This window comes from Gouania willdenowi, unplaced genomic scaffold, assembly GCF_900634775.1.
Source record: "Gouania willdenowi unplaced genomic scaffold, fGouWil2.1 scaffold_412_arrow_ctg1, whole genome shotgun sequence".
In the NCBI taxonomy this organism is placed as follows: domain Eukaryota; kingdom Metazoa; phylum Chordata; class Actinopteri; order Blenniiformes; family Gobiesocidae; genus Gouania; species Gouania willdenowi.
Genome location: NW_021145173.1, coordinates 406,974 through 421,619, shown reverse-complemented (window position 1 = coordinate 421,619; position 14,646 = coordinate 406,974). Strand labels below are relative to the sequence as shown.

The following is a 14,646-nucleotide window of genomic DNA, read 5'->3' as shown; positions in this document are numbered from 1 at the left end:
AGAAGAGGCTAAGCTAGTTAACAGAGACTAAGCTAGTTAGCAGAGGCAAAGCTATTTAGCAGAGACTAAGCTAGTTAGCAGAGGCTAAGCTAGTTAGCAGATATTAAGCTAGTTAGTAGAGTCTAAGCTATTTAAAAGAGGCTAAGCTATTTAGAAGAGGCTAAGCTAGTTAACAGAGACTAACCTAGTTAGCAGAGGCAAAGCTATTTAGCAGAGACGAAGCTAGTTAGCAGAGGCTAAGCTAGTTAGCAGAAATTAAGCTAGTTAGCAGAGACAAAGCTAGTTAGCAGAGGCTAAGCTATTTAGCAGAGACTAAGCTAGTTAGCAGAGACTAAGTTAGTTAGCAGAGATTAAGTTAGTAAGCAGAGGCTAAGCTAGTTAGCAGAGACTAAGCTAGTTAGCAGAGGCTAAACTAGTTAGCAGAGACTAAGCTAGTTAGCAGAGGCTAAGCTAGTTAGCAGAACTAAGCTGGTTAGCAGAGGCTAAGCTAGTTAGCACATACTAAGCTGGTTAGCAGAGGCTAAGCTAGTTAACAGACACTAAGCTAGTTAGCAGAGGCTAAGCTATTTAACAGAGACTAAGCTAGTTAGCAGAGGCTAAGCTAGTTAGCAGAGGCTAAGCTAGTTAACAGAGACTAAGCTAGTTAGCAGAGGCTAAGCTAGTTAGCAGAACTAAGCTGGTTAGCAGAGGCCAAGCTAGTTAGCACATACTAAGCTGGTTAGCAGAGGCTAAGCTAGTTAACAGACACTAAGCTAGTTAGCAGAGGCTAAGCTATTTAACAGAGACTAAGCTAGTTAGCAGAGGCTAAGCTAGTTAGCAGAGGCTAAGCTAGTTAACAGAGACTAAGCTAGTTAGCAGAGGCTAACGATATCAATATTATTCAGATGAATAAATAAATGTGGTTATCACAGATTCATAGAACAATAAACCATCATTTTACTGACTTTATCGATGGACCCCAAAAATCTCTCCTTTATTCCCCCTTATAGATGGTCCTGTCTCCACATGACTGTTCTTCAATGTTCATGTCTGTGTTCAACCACCTTCAGCTACAGTGGGGGTCCCCGCTCTATGGAACCTTTATTTTGGGGGTGGTGGGCTGCAAAGGTTGAGAACCACTGGTCTACAGTACATTCAGAGCTGTTTAGGGATGTCAGTCCACAGTTCCTCTTTATCACCAACTGTCCAGATATCCACTACATTCTGTGCAATGTACTTTAATGTGTGTGCAAGCATTTACAAACATAAGTCCCCTCATAATGATCCTATAGTAATCTGATTACCTACAGGCAAATATCCAATACTTACGTAACCTTAGCACATGCAGTTAGACGCCATATTCTCACAAATCTCCCTTTTCTCCCAATCACAGACAGGGAGAAACCCACGTGTAATGAAAATGAAAAGAGTTACAAAAATGTCACCAGGTGCCAAACAGGCAAAAAGTGCTGACTCAGTCTAAACGTGTTAACGGAGCTCATTGAAAGTTACAGTCACTCCTCTCTTATGAAGCCAAACAGATCAAATACAATCTTTTCTCACTGTATTTACAGTGTGTTGCTTAGACTGTGTCGCTAATCTCTATTTCTCTTTATTTTCAGGAATGAGTACGGCTCCAGAAGTTGTCGTGGCAACCCACTGTGGCCTTAGGGTTTTTGTCCTCTCTCTGATCATCAACAAGGTATCACACACCTGAGACATGAATCAATGAGTTGATGTTGAACTGATGAAGGGATTCATCAGTGACACAATAGTAGACCAATAGGCCTGGACCTATAAAGAAGGATCAGGTCCAGGTTAAATCTGGACCTATAAAGACTAACTGGTGTCTTCCATAAGAGAGATGATCAATTCATGCCAGTCTATGTGTATTTATGAGAAGAACAAAAATGGAATGTGGAGGCCTGTAGATGAACGTAAAAAAGTCTTTTTACTTCATTCTTCCTGGGATTTCTTATGTTTTTTTGCCAGACAAGGAGGACAGTGATTAGCTAGGCTCCATTTTTGTTCTAGTTTGTTCCAGATGTTCCCTGTGACATCACTTCCCTCTGCAACACATTACATTTTGACCAGATTAGGATTTTTCTTTGTAAGCCCCAAATGAAACATCCACCATAGTTTGGCCAAGAGTTTGAGTGAAAACACCAGAAATGTGTTGGGAAGGTACTTTGGTAGAGTTTTTGGGGCCAAACACAAGAAATCACAATAAGAATGAAGCAAAAAAACAAAAAAAACTTCTATGCAATCGTTACGGGACTCCACATCCCACAATGCAATGCAAGAAACTTCAGCAGCTGTAAAGGAATCCTCCTGTTTTTACAAATATGGTCTAAAACCTTTGAAATGTCCTTATTAGAAGATCAGTGCCTAACAAAACATATCATTTTGTTCCTTATTTCTTTTATTCTCTTATAAAATTCTAGAAATATTGTCAATTATAATTTATCACAAAACTGGGGAACCATGTTACAGTTCTATGTACAGTTCTACACATATGATACCATTTAAAAAATGAAATCTAGGGGTAAACTGAGACATAAAAAGGCTCAGACACCCACACCATAAATATTAAAACCTATGTTTTTATTGATTATGAATCCTAACAAGGAAACCAATAGATAAGAAATAAATTAGATGATAGATATTAGTTTTTAGTGTATTTTACAGCTGATTTAGGACCTGTTAGCATTAGAGATGCTAACAGAAAGCTAACACAAGAGGAAGGTTAACTTTTATTAGGTTATTTATTTCAGGCTCAGTCATTGTGATTAATTGTAATTGAAATTAAGAACATAATTGTAATTGACTTTCTGAGAATAAAGAATAATTGTGATTTAATTGTAATTAGAAAAAATGCTGGTCACTGTAATGGTAATGGAATTGTAATTGAACATGGGTAATTGAAAACGTAATTGTAAGTGAAAAATGTAATTGAGCCCAACCCTGATCAACGTTAACGGTTTGATCCTTTTTGGTGTTTAGTTTGGTTTCCAGATTGATTGATTAATGGAACCTATTGTTGAATTAGATTCTAATAAAGCTACTGATTGGTTTCCTTCAGGTGGGGGAAAGCTACGAGGACACAGAGTGTGAACCATGAAGGCGTCCTGGAGGTGGGACGGCTGCGTTAATCTACTGTACAGCAGTTAGTGACTGAACTGATCAGCAGAATGGAGATCAATAACACCAATACACATGTCTGAATACATATTTACTGTGGATATTGTGTATTTTTGATCTTTTATTACATCAACGTGGTGATTAATAGACTGTTAGGATGAATAAGAGTGTAAGTATTCATTATTGTTATATGACGTTCAGCGTAAGATGTGATATAAATGATAACGTTTGTGTTTTCATTTAAAAATCAATCATTTTTTTAAAGAATAATCAGTTCTTTGTATATTGTTTCTTTTAAATGACTGAATGTTGTTTTATAATGTGTTACTGACTGATTCTATGCACCATGTTAGTCTGTTTAAAACGTGCTGTCATACATGATATTACCATATTTGACATAACAATAAAAACTTTGTTGTAAATAACTTGTTCTCGTCCATTGAAATGTAGATAAAAAGCACCATGATTATTCCTAAATACAGCATTTTCCCACATGAACTCAAACTACACCAAGTACAGCTTCTTTTAAACAAACCAGTTCATCACCATTTTCAAAATGTTACCAATTCCAAAACCTTCTGCTTTTCCACTAAATTCCTTAAACTGTGTCAAACTCATTTTAGTTCAGGGTCTGAAAACGGCTCAGTGTAATCTCAAGTGGGACACACATTTTTTGGAGCAAAAACCAGTAATTTCATCATTAATGTGTCTAAGTTTATACTTCTATGTTTAAATAATATGTAAAGTATGGAAGGCACGGACAATATTCAAGCAATAATTAACAGATATCAGTCCCTGTAGGATCTTCACTTTACATTTACTGGATTTTGTGACTAATTTTTATTTACATTCATAATATTGGTGAAATATTTTGAGGATAATTGTTAAATTTTGGAAAAATTGAGAATTCTTTCAACAAATTGTGATTAAAAGGTAAATAATGATGGTGAAACTGTGAGAACCTGTAAATATTGTGTTGTTTGATTGAATCTGTATTTACTCGTGTTTTCCTGTGGGCTGAACTGGATGCTCTAAAGCAGGGGTGTCAAACTCATTTTAGTTAACGGGCCACATATCTTAAGTGGGTCATAGATTTTACACAGGAAAACAATTCATTTTAACATTATTGTGTCCGTTTGCACTTCTACGTAGACAAGAAATACAGAATATGTAAGAAAGTGACTATATCCAAGTAATAAGTGATAAATATCAGTCCTAACAGGATCTACACTTTACATTTCATACATTTTGTCATCAATTTCTATTTAATTAAGGGAAACATTATGTCATATTTTGAGGAAAATGGAAGGATTTTGTAAGAATTTTGAGTTTTTTCAACAGTTTAAAATGAAAAATGACTGAAATCATGTGATAAAAGCACCAGGAAAACTGTGAGAACCTGTAAATATTGTTGACTTTGGAATTGAATGGACAACAACAAATGGTGAGTGGAATGGAATGGTTACATGGTGACATCTGGGATGAAATCCAATCAGATTAAACTACGGACTAGTTGGGAAGGTCAAAAGGTCAAACCTCGGACCACAAAGAGCAGATGTGTGGACAAACTTTATATTTGATATAAATGAGGGACAGACAGTACGAAGCTGTGTGTCAACAACAAGCCTGAAGCGACACCTGCAGGAGAATCAAAGTATTGCACTACTGACAGCTTTGATTCAAACTTTGAAACATTTGAAGACATTTCTTTCCTTATATTAGATCAAATTCCTTAATGGTGTGGTCAGTATTTTTCTTTAACCATAATTGGGATTCCCAGTTGAAATGCTGAACAGTGAAATGATAGAAATGTATTAATTTATTATATTTAAATATCTTAGAGTTGCTCATGCTCAGACATTTGCAACATAATAAAATCAGATTTTAGTGTCATACATGTACATGCAGCTCTCTGTATCATTTTGTGTAACTTAATAGGACACAACTATCAGACTTTGTGTGTTTCTGTTGTTGTTTGTGTGTTTTTAAAGTTCTTTAGGGGATTTATTTTGCCATTCAGTCTATTTTTCTCTCATTTTGTGTGTTTTTGTTGTTCCTTTTGCTCATTTTTCTGTCATTCTGCCTATTTGTGCTGTTCTTTTGTGCGTTATGTCCTTTTTTTATTTCCTTTTGCATACAAACACTTCTTAAAATGACTTAAATTTAAAAAAAAACAAAAAAACATTAGGAAATGATTTACAACATTTACTTTGTTTACAGATTACTTGGGTAGGTTAAGGGTAGGACAACCATCATCCTCCATTTTAGTTTATTAAATTATTTTACTAAAACCATGATAAAGCTGTTATTAAGTCAGTGATTCTCAACATGTGGTTCTTTATCATTTTAATAATGATTCCCCAGGTAATCTTTAAAGGGGGAAACTTTTTTAACCACTTTTTATCTTTTTCTTTGGACATTTTGCAACTTCCTTTGTCCCATTTTTGTCCATTTTCCCAAAATGTTGATACTTTTTAGTTTTTTCAGATTTACCTTTCTTTTGCCATTCCATAACACCTGTTTCCTTTAATGTCATTTCTCTTTTTTTGCCACTCTTGACTGCTTTTGGCCCATTTTAGTCAATTTTTATTCTTTTCTTGCCAAGTTTTTGTCACTTTTGGACCATTCTTTGCCACCTTACTCATTTTTTTGTCACATACTCATCACTGTGAACTCTTTGTTTATCTTCTCAGAACAGCATCAAGTGATTGACTTGATCACCATTCAATCAATCTAACTGAACCAATCTGTTTTCAACAATGAATCCCTCTGTAAAAAGTGAGGGGGATTCACTTTTGTTTTCATAAAAGTGTGGGTGTCACATCCCCCACATCCCTCACAGGTGAGACGTGTCTGGGTTGTGTTTTAATTTAAAAAAGAACAATCATTTTAAAATTTATTATTTGTTTTTTTAATCAACTACTAGACATTCCAGGCGACCCTACATGGAATCACGACCCCAAGGTTGAAAAACACTGTTATATCATTTCCATTATAATTGAGCTGTTTTCATGATTTTAAAATGCAATTATAAAGCCTTTTATTTTAATACTCATTTTTATTATTTTAATTTGTGCCATTTTTCCATGTTTTGGTGCCTTACATGATTAAATGTGATCCATATTGTTGCCTTGCTTTGTTGGACAAATACAAAAAAATGACCATTCTGAATAAATACAGTTTTAAACACATAAACAGTATTACCTTTATTGTTAATATTATTCCTTTAAGCCATGTTTGAGAGATATTTTGGACGTGCTGCGTCTGCTACACTGAAGTCAGAGTTTCAAATCCAAAATGCAGAGTTCAGAGGGTCATTGAACGCAGCATGAGAGTGAGTAGATGACGTTGGTGCAGCAGCAGCAGCAGCACTGTCCATCAACTCTATAGTGGACCAACCCTGGATGTCCATCAGTGGAGCATTGCAGCATTGCAGTTCTGCTTTATATAGACCACAACTGTATGATTTAGATGTAAAAAGGAAGGATTTAAAACCATGATATGTCCCCTTTAAACCAGGGGTGTCAACCTCATTTCACATCAGGGCCAGACTTATAAAATATTTATCTGTATCTCTCCTTTTACAACCTAAACCTAAAACCAAAATTAATGATTTCTGATAAGTTTGACACTCTTGGTTTTGTGGTTTAAAGCTCCACCCTCTGACCCCATTAATGTAATCAATAATTACTTTAATTTAGAAAGTGCCTTTCAGGCCACTTAAAAACACTACAATAAAAACATGAGTCATGGTTTGAGTAGTAAATAAAATCCAAACATTGCCATAGTTAATTATAGATGTCATAATGTTTTCAGTCTTAATTTACAGTGTTGACCAATTTATACCAAAAACTTGACAAATTTTTATTGCTCGCCAACTAAATGGAGTCATGATTAATTCATTCAAAATAAATACTTTATAAACCTTTATAAAAAAGCAAACACCTGTGAGGTTAAAATTGATTTAGCACTAACCAATTCATCTGAATAACCTATAACATTTTTAATAAGTGGAAAAATGCTGAATCTATAGTTTTGAGAAGAATTGTAAGTTTTACAACTTGCAAAGTTTACAATTTACAAATTTTCATTAGAATAATTAGGTGTAAACTACAAAACTAAGAGGGCAGTGTTCACCACAAACAATCATAGAAGTACTTGATCAATTATTCACAGTCAAACTCAAGCTTTAAAGAAGGCCAGCACATGGTGCAGAACCTTCTGAATCCAATTTCTCACAGCAACTGAATGAAGAGTGAAAATCCTCCTTATATAGTCCAGTCCAGCTGATTGTCAACAACTCACAGTCGTGCTCAACTCTACAGGTGCAGCAGATCTCCCTGATTGACATGATGAGCTGGACATGGCTGTGCACTTTGTACCAATCTGTAACAGTATGGTAAATCCCCCAATAGATCCCCTGGAATTATCAAACATTTTGGCCTCAGTAAAAGATAACCAACAATTTGATCTCATTTCACATTTTGTTGCTATTTTCCTGCATGGAAACATCAGTGACAGTGAAAGAATCTTGTTAAAAAATTGTAAATATGGTTAAAGTTGCATTTTTTGCACTAGACAAATGTTTTGTTCAGACCTTGATGTACTTTACCACCATGTAGACCCTTATTTGTGTAAATGTGGACAGAAAAACAGAAACAAACTTCACGTGGAGAACGATTAAAGACTCAGACTTTCTCAAATTCAGCCCAAAATAATACTGAAATAAAGTACATAATGAAAATACTAGTTAATTACAGTGTTTAAGTGGATTAAATTAAAGCAGAATTAAGTGTTTACAAGATAGAGGAATTATTTAATTCAGAATTGAAGTTGGAATAAACCAGCCACCTAATTCAGATTTAAGTTTAAGTTGGAATTAAATTTGCATTAGGAATTAAATGTTTACAAGGTGAAATTAAAGAGGATTTAACATTTATTCTGAATTAAAGATGAATTAAAGCTCAAATGTAAACGTGGCCAGTGACAAAGAAAAAAAAACTAAGCTGACTGAATAAATAAAAGTCCAGCAAAAGAGCTCACCTACTCCAGGGTCAGCCTTCTATGAGGCACAGACCTGCCATGCCTGTGAGTGTGTGAGGATCAGTGTACTGTGAGACCCTCTACTGTCATGTTTACCATCACCACAGTGCCCTCCACAGTGAGCACACCTGTTTGGCTCTGCACTGGAGCAATGTGGACGTCAGGAGAGGGGGGGGTCCAGCAGCAGGCTGTCCTCATTCTCTAGTGCTGTTGACACATGGCCCATTCCCCATTAAAGTGTGGCCCTTCATATAGAAGGTATTCTCTGCAGTTATCTGCTGGTAACTGCAGGGAATAAGTGAAAAAAAGAGATAGTTTATGTTGTAAAAGTTACAAGGTCATGATTAACCAACTACACAGTCATAAAATAAAGTCACATCAATGAACTGACAGCTCAGTGACTGGTTCACATTTTATATCACACATTTATAGAGACTTTTTCTCTAAAACTAGTGTTTTGATCATGTTTGTTTTACAGATACAGAGTAGACAGTATCAGTGCACAAAGTAACAATAAGTGCAGGATCAGATATTTATATACTGCATTTTATATAGATTTATATTTGACAAAGTGAAAGTATAGAATACAGTTGTATGACATCATGTGTGAGGTGTTAATGTAATATATATAATTATTTAAACTCATTCTGCCTCTTCCTGAAATGTATATCTATTTTAGAGATATTATGTATAGATTATTTTAAATGTGCAAAATAGATAAATAAAAATAGATTAATTACATTTTATAAAATATGTTTAGTAATTATTTTAAAAATGGCAGTGGGCTGACAAAGTATGATTTTTTTATTTTATTATTATTACATGTTTTAATTTATTTTAGAACTTACATTTATTATTTTTAAATATCTGTATTTTTTATTTTATTTTCATTATTACTAGACATTTCAGGTGACACCAATTCATTTCCAGGTGACCACACATGGGGTCACGACCCCAATGTTGAAAAACCCCTAATGTAACCACCACAGAGGAGCAGTGGGCTGCTAAGGTGTAAAATTGTTGTTGTTTTTTGTCTTTTTATTGTGGCCACCCTGAGGCACACCTGTGCAATAATCATTCTGTCTAATCAGCATGTTGATATGACACACCTGTGAGGTGGGAGGGGCTATCTCTGCTCACTAACACACATTTACACACATTTGTAACAATATCTGAGAGAAACAGATCTTTAATGTTTATAGAAAATGTTTTAGATCTTTGAGTTCAGCTCATGAAAAATGTGTATATATATATATATTTATATATTGTTGGTGGTTGATGGTCACAATTATGCAATAAAATAAATTCATTTATTTAATTACACTAACAAAACATGTATTGCTGTCTATAAAATATTGCACTTACTGTAGTGTTGACCTTTGACAGCATGTACAGACATAGTGAAAAAAAATAGTATTGTTATGTTAAATCTGGAAGTTTTGTATCTTTTCACATAATGTGATTATCAATAGTAAAACATTTTAGTCGTAAGTATTTAAATTAAAAATAATTTTTGATGAGCCAACCCATCATTATCTATCTATCTTTAATCTGTATCTTGCTTTTGTGCAATGCTTTACTCTAATGTTATTAATAATTTGTATTTTGAACCTGTTACTAAGATATTTAAATTGGCTTTTATTTACTTGTTTGTTTTCTTTTATATGTGTTTGTGAAACACTTTTATCAAAATTAAAATCAAATATAAAAAAAAGTCATTTTACTCATGTTTTCTAATTATGTAAAGTGTCTGTGGATATTGTATAGACCATTATGTAAGTGTTAGAAATTATTCTGATAATAATAATATAACAATAATGTAAATATCAATTGCTTGATATAAAAAACACCATATAAGGGGGGCCAAAAGAAAACCTGTCCTAGAGCACCAAAGAGGCTAGTGTTGTCATTGTGTTAGTGGCTAGTGGTATTATAACATGTAAAATAAATATATTTACTGTCCTCAATATAGATGTAATTGCTTTAGCAAAAGTGTGAAATGGTAGAAGTTCTAACATCCATTGTTCCTCACACCAGCCTCACGGTAGATAGTCAGTCACCAGATTATCTGGATACTATTTGGACTGTAACACTGTTAAAATCACCTACACCATAAAACAATGAACTTTAAACGTGAGCAGCTTTATACGAGCTAAAACATCCACACACTGAATGAAAACAGGAGCAGAAAACTGCTGAAATAAATCCTAAACAGTCCTATTGTGTGAGGAGACCTGGTCCAGGACCTGTGGAGGAAAACCACTGCACCAGTGGACTTCAGTTCTCCCTCTAATTTACTGTAAATATCCAAATATCTCACAAACAGAACAAGATTGATTTGGTTTTTCTGTATTTATGTTTTGGTTTTAAGTCAGTAAAACAAAATAACCACTGTTTATTTGTTATTTTGATTAAGTTTTTAAACGTAATAACCACAGAACGAAGGGTACATGTATAACAACTGTCTTTAGCCTGTTTTTATGAATATTCATAAACTACTATCAGACTGCTCCCTGGGTGTCTGTAGTTAGCAGCCCACTGCTACCCCTCTGGAATAATGGGTCAAAATACAGAGAATGAGTGAGTGATCAATAAAGTTACATTATTTTATTTATTATTGATCAGTTGATTATCCAGATGTGTCGCTGGTTTGGCTGGTCCTGAGCTCTACGTCTGGTGTCAGCAGTGAAAGTGTGGAGATGTTATCTCTGTGTGGCTACCGTTAGCTGGAGGTTAGCTGTGGGCTACATGGTGCTGTGGTGTGATGGACGTCTGATGGTGGCTCAGAGTGGGAGTTGTTGTGGTAGAATGTTCTCCTGTGCATCAGGACTTAAGGCCTGTCTGAGGGAATGGGTGAGGAAGCTCCATGACTTATTTACCTGTGATGTACCATGGTGATAATTGATAGACAGAAAGACATCATTCCATTATGTTACATGTACCGTAATATGCAATATTACCTTAAGTTGTTTAGATTTAAACTGACTTGTAGAACACCTCTACTTTATTTTCTTCATCAGCACTTTAGACATATATTATTTTTATTCATAATTGTAGTTTTAAATGATGAATGTCTTTTAAATCCTCTTTTTGTGTATTTCTATAAACATAACTTTGTTTGACTGGTGCTCAGGGAGTATGGAGGACCAAACCTGCCTAACGTATAAATAAATAAATGTATTAATAAATATTCGAATAAATAAATAAAAGAATGAATATATAAATAGAGATAATTAAATGCATAAATAAATTAATAAAAACTGGTAAATAAATCTGACATAAACAAATAAATGTCTTAAATTGATTTATACATTTATTTATTTATTTATTCATGTATTTATTTCTACTTTTATTTATTTCTACATTTATTTATTTCTACATTTATTTATTTCTACATTTATTTATTTCTACATTTATTTATTTTAACTTTTATTTATTTCTACTTTTATTTATGTATACATTATTTTTTCAACATTTATTTATTTCCACATTTATTTATTTCTACATTTATTATTTCCACATTTCTGTGTCCGTATGCTAATGAGGTAGGAGGGACTAACCTCATTCTCATTCAGGATTGGTCAACTGAGCGATCCAATCAGATCCACTTCCTGTTGCAGCAGATGGGCGTGGCTTAGATGAAGAAGTGAAGATGGCTGATTTCAGAGTTTTAGTGAATGACTTACGAGCTTTAGCTGATGAAGTTGAAAACAATTCACCAAATGACGACCTTCACTTTTATCTGGATAGTTTTATTAACAGCTTAGCTCAGCTAAACTCTGATATGGATTTAGAAGTTGACCCAGCAGTGTTTGATGGTCTGGAAGAAATTTCCCACCAGTTCTGCATCTTCTCAGAGACTGAAGAAACAACCTTCAGATGCCCCTCCTACTTTTTACCCCCATATGATTGAGGCTCACCTCCATTCAGAGAACACTGCTCTGGACATCACAGAGATGTTCAGTGTGAGTGAGAGAACAATTAGTGTGAGGATGGTACATTATGAGATAAGGTCATTTTAACCTACTTCTGTCAACATCTGTTTTGTAACTCTTGCTTGTTTGAAAGTAGCAACAGTAGAACTATATTAGTGTGTAAATATTACTCATGTTAATGTGTATTAATAGTAGGCTAGGCTAACGTTGCATTGCTATTCCATTTCAATACTTATATTATGAAGCTATAGACTGGTCATATTATATGGCATATGTTCAGGTTCTAATGTCATGTAGACTACACAACAATTAGGCTACATTAAAACAATCTGGTCTGTTTTAACAGCACATCAGCCCTTGTCCTTAATATCAGCTAATGTATAAAGTCATCTAGTATTGTTTTGTCCTTGTTATCTCTAGCATCTGTCCAGGTTAGCAGTAGTTTTAATTTAGAGTTCAGTAAAACTTACTTTGTCAAAACAAGCACAGTTGTAGCTATAGTGTGCTAATATATGTACATGTTTGATCATTAAAAATAGGCTACATTATTATTAGTCTATGAGTTTTTATTACATACAATGGTTAGATCATTTCACAGACAGTTTTCATTTCATGTCTATTGTGACCTTTCTCATTGTTTTGGATAAACAGAGTCCATGATTTATTCACTACATTGTAAGACAATGATTTGGATGAAAGTATAACCTACATTCTGCAGCTCCATCACAACTGTGGATACAAAATGATGGTTGGACACCTGAATACACAAGGCATACACATACAAAGTAAGTATTATTAGTATTTAACCTAAATTGTTCTGGGATTATTCATCAATAAATTGGTATTTGTCCTACTTGCTGATTTATTAAGATGTCAAAAAGAAGCTTCTTTACTGACAGTCATTCTAGATTTTTGGCTATTTGTGAATTTTCTTCCAGGTTTGGGAATGATTAACAGTTTAGATATTCTTTATCTGTGTTTATTGTATACATATTCATACCTTGTCCTTTCTGACTCATACACTAACATTTACAACACATGAAAGCAGGTTTATGGTCCTTGATTAATATCTGGTCAGTATGGGGTTTGAACCCATGACCTTGGCGTTATTAGCACCACGCTCTGACCAGCTGAGCTAACTGGCCTATGAAGCTGCAAAAATGTGTATAAATTTGGTTGAGTTAAAACGATCACGGTTCTAAACACCTAGAAAGTTGGCAGTAGAAAATTCAGCAGTACTCATCCCTTAGCTTAAAGCTGCAGTATGTATTTTTTTTTAATGTTATTTGGTCAAAAGTCCATAATCATCTTTGAGCATATTGTAATCCAAAGTGTTCTGAGTGGACAGTGAATCTCTTCTCCTTCTCCAGGTTCTGAAAATGAAGTTTATCAATACAGAATGGATGTCAGCCAATCAGAGATCTTTCTACCAACACAGCAATCTTATGAGCTGTTTTAAGCATTACTATTGGCTGCTCCAGCTGCTCATTAAAAGTCAATGTGTGTTCTTGATCTGAGAGTAGATAAAGTCCCATGGCTTTAAGGTCTAGATTATCATACAGATTGATAATCTGGTCCATGTGATTATAGAGAAGCTAGGAAACAATAGCAGTAATGATATTTATTAGGATATACTTTTTGCATGTCTTGCAGGAACCTCCTTATATATCTTTACAAGTGTCGTGTTCTGATTCACCAAGCAAGAAGGAAGAGGTGTTGAGCAGAACAAGCTACAGCTATAGCCAGATTAAAGAGCACTATTTAGTAAAGGACTGACTGTTACATTTATTGATAGACTTTATTTATGGACAATTTATCAACTAAAATATATCTTTTGGTATGAAACATCATATTTGAAATGAGAAAAGGATCTTTGTGGATTCATCACCTTTAGGAAGGAACATGTAAAGGTCTGTAGTACCAACTCTCACACAAGTCCAAATAGTGACAACTGTGTGGTTTATATAGAGACATTGATGAAGCCTTGGAACATTTATTCTATCTTTGCCCAGAAACTAAAAGGTTTATGTGTGACTCACTAAAAATAAACAATATTAATACTTTTGAATGATAATCTTTGTAAAATGCCTAGTCAGCTGATTGAGGCTGTGTGTGTCAGACACTTTCTGTATCCACGGACCAATCAGATCATTCATTCATTCATTATACACTTTCATTATACACTGTGGTGACGCTGACAGCCTCAGCAGGAACATACAGCAGTTGTGCTGCTATACACAAAGTGTGGGGGTCCTTTCTCACCCCTGTCACAGGAGCGTGCACGTAGCCAGGCTAAAATCACCTGGGTTAAGAGAGTGAGTTGATATCTCAGTTCATAGTGCAGCTGCTCTCTGACAGAGAATGTTTGGTTAGGTGAAACCCGCTAACAGAGATAAATCCAGGATATACGTATCCAGCTTTGTAGTACAGGCCCACAGAGCTACACATCTTTAAACTACAGATGATCTGTGTGTGTGTGTGTGTGTGTGTGTGTGTGTGTGTGTGTGTGTGTGTGTGTGTGTGTGCGTGCGTGCGTGCGTGCGTGCGT

General features: G+C 34.7%; 1 non-coding gene across 1 annotated transcript; it reads right to left on the bottom strand.

The window, feature by feature from the left end:
* Positions 1-13,169: 13,169 nt before the first annotated feature.
* Positions 13,170-13,243, bottom strand: trnai-aau (transfer RNA isoleucine (anticodon AAU)). Its single transcript has one exon. It is a non-coding gene; the product is annotated as a tRNA-Ile (tRNA).
* Between the last annotated feature and the right edge of the window lie 1,403 nt (positions 13,244-14,646).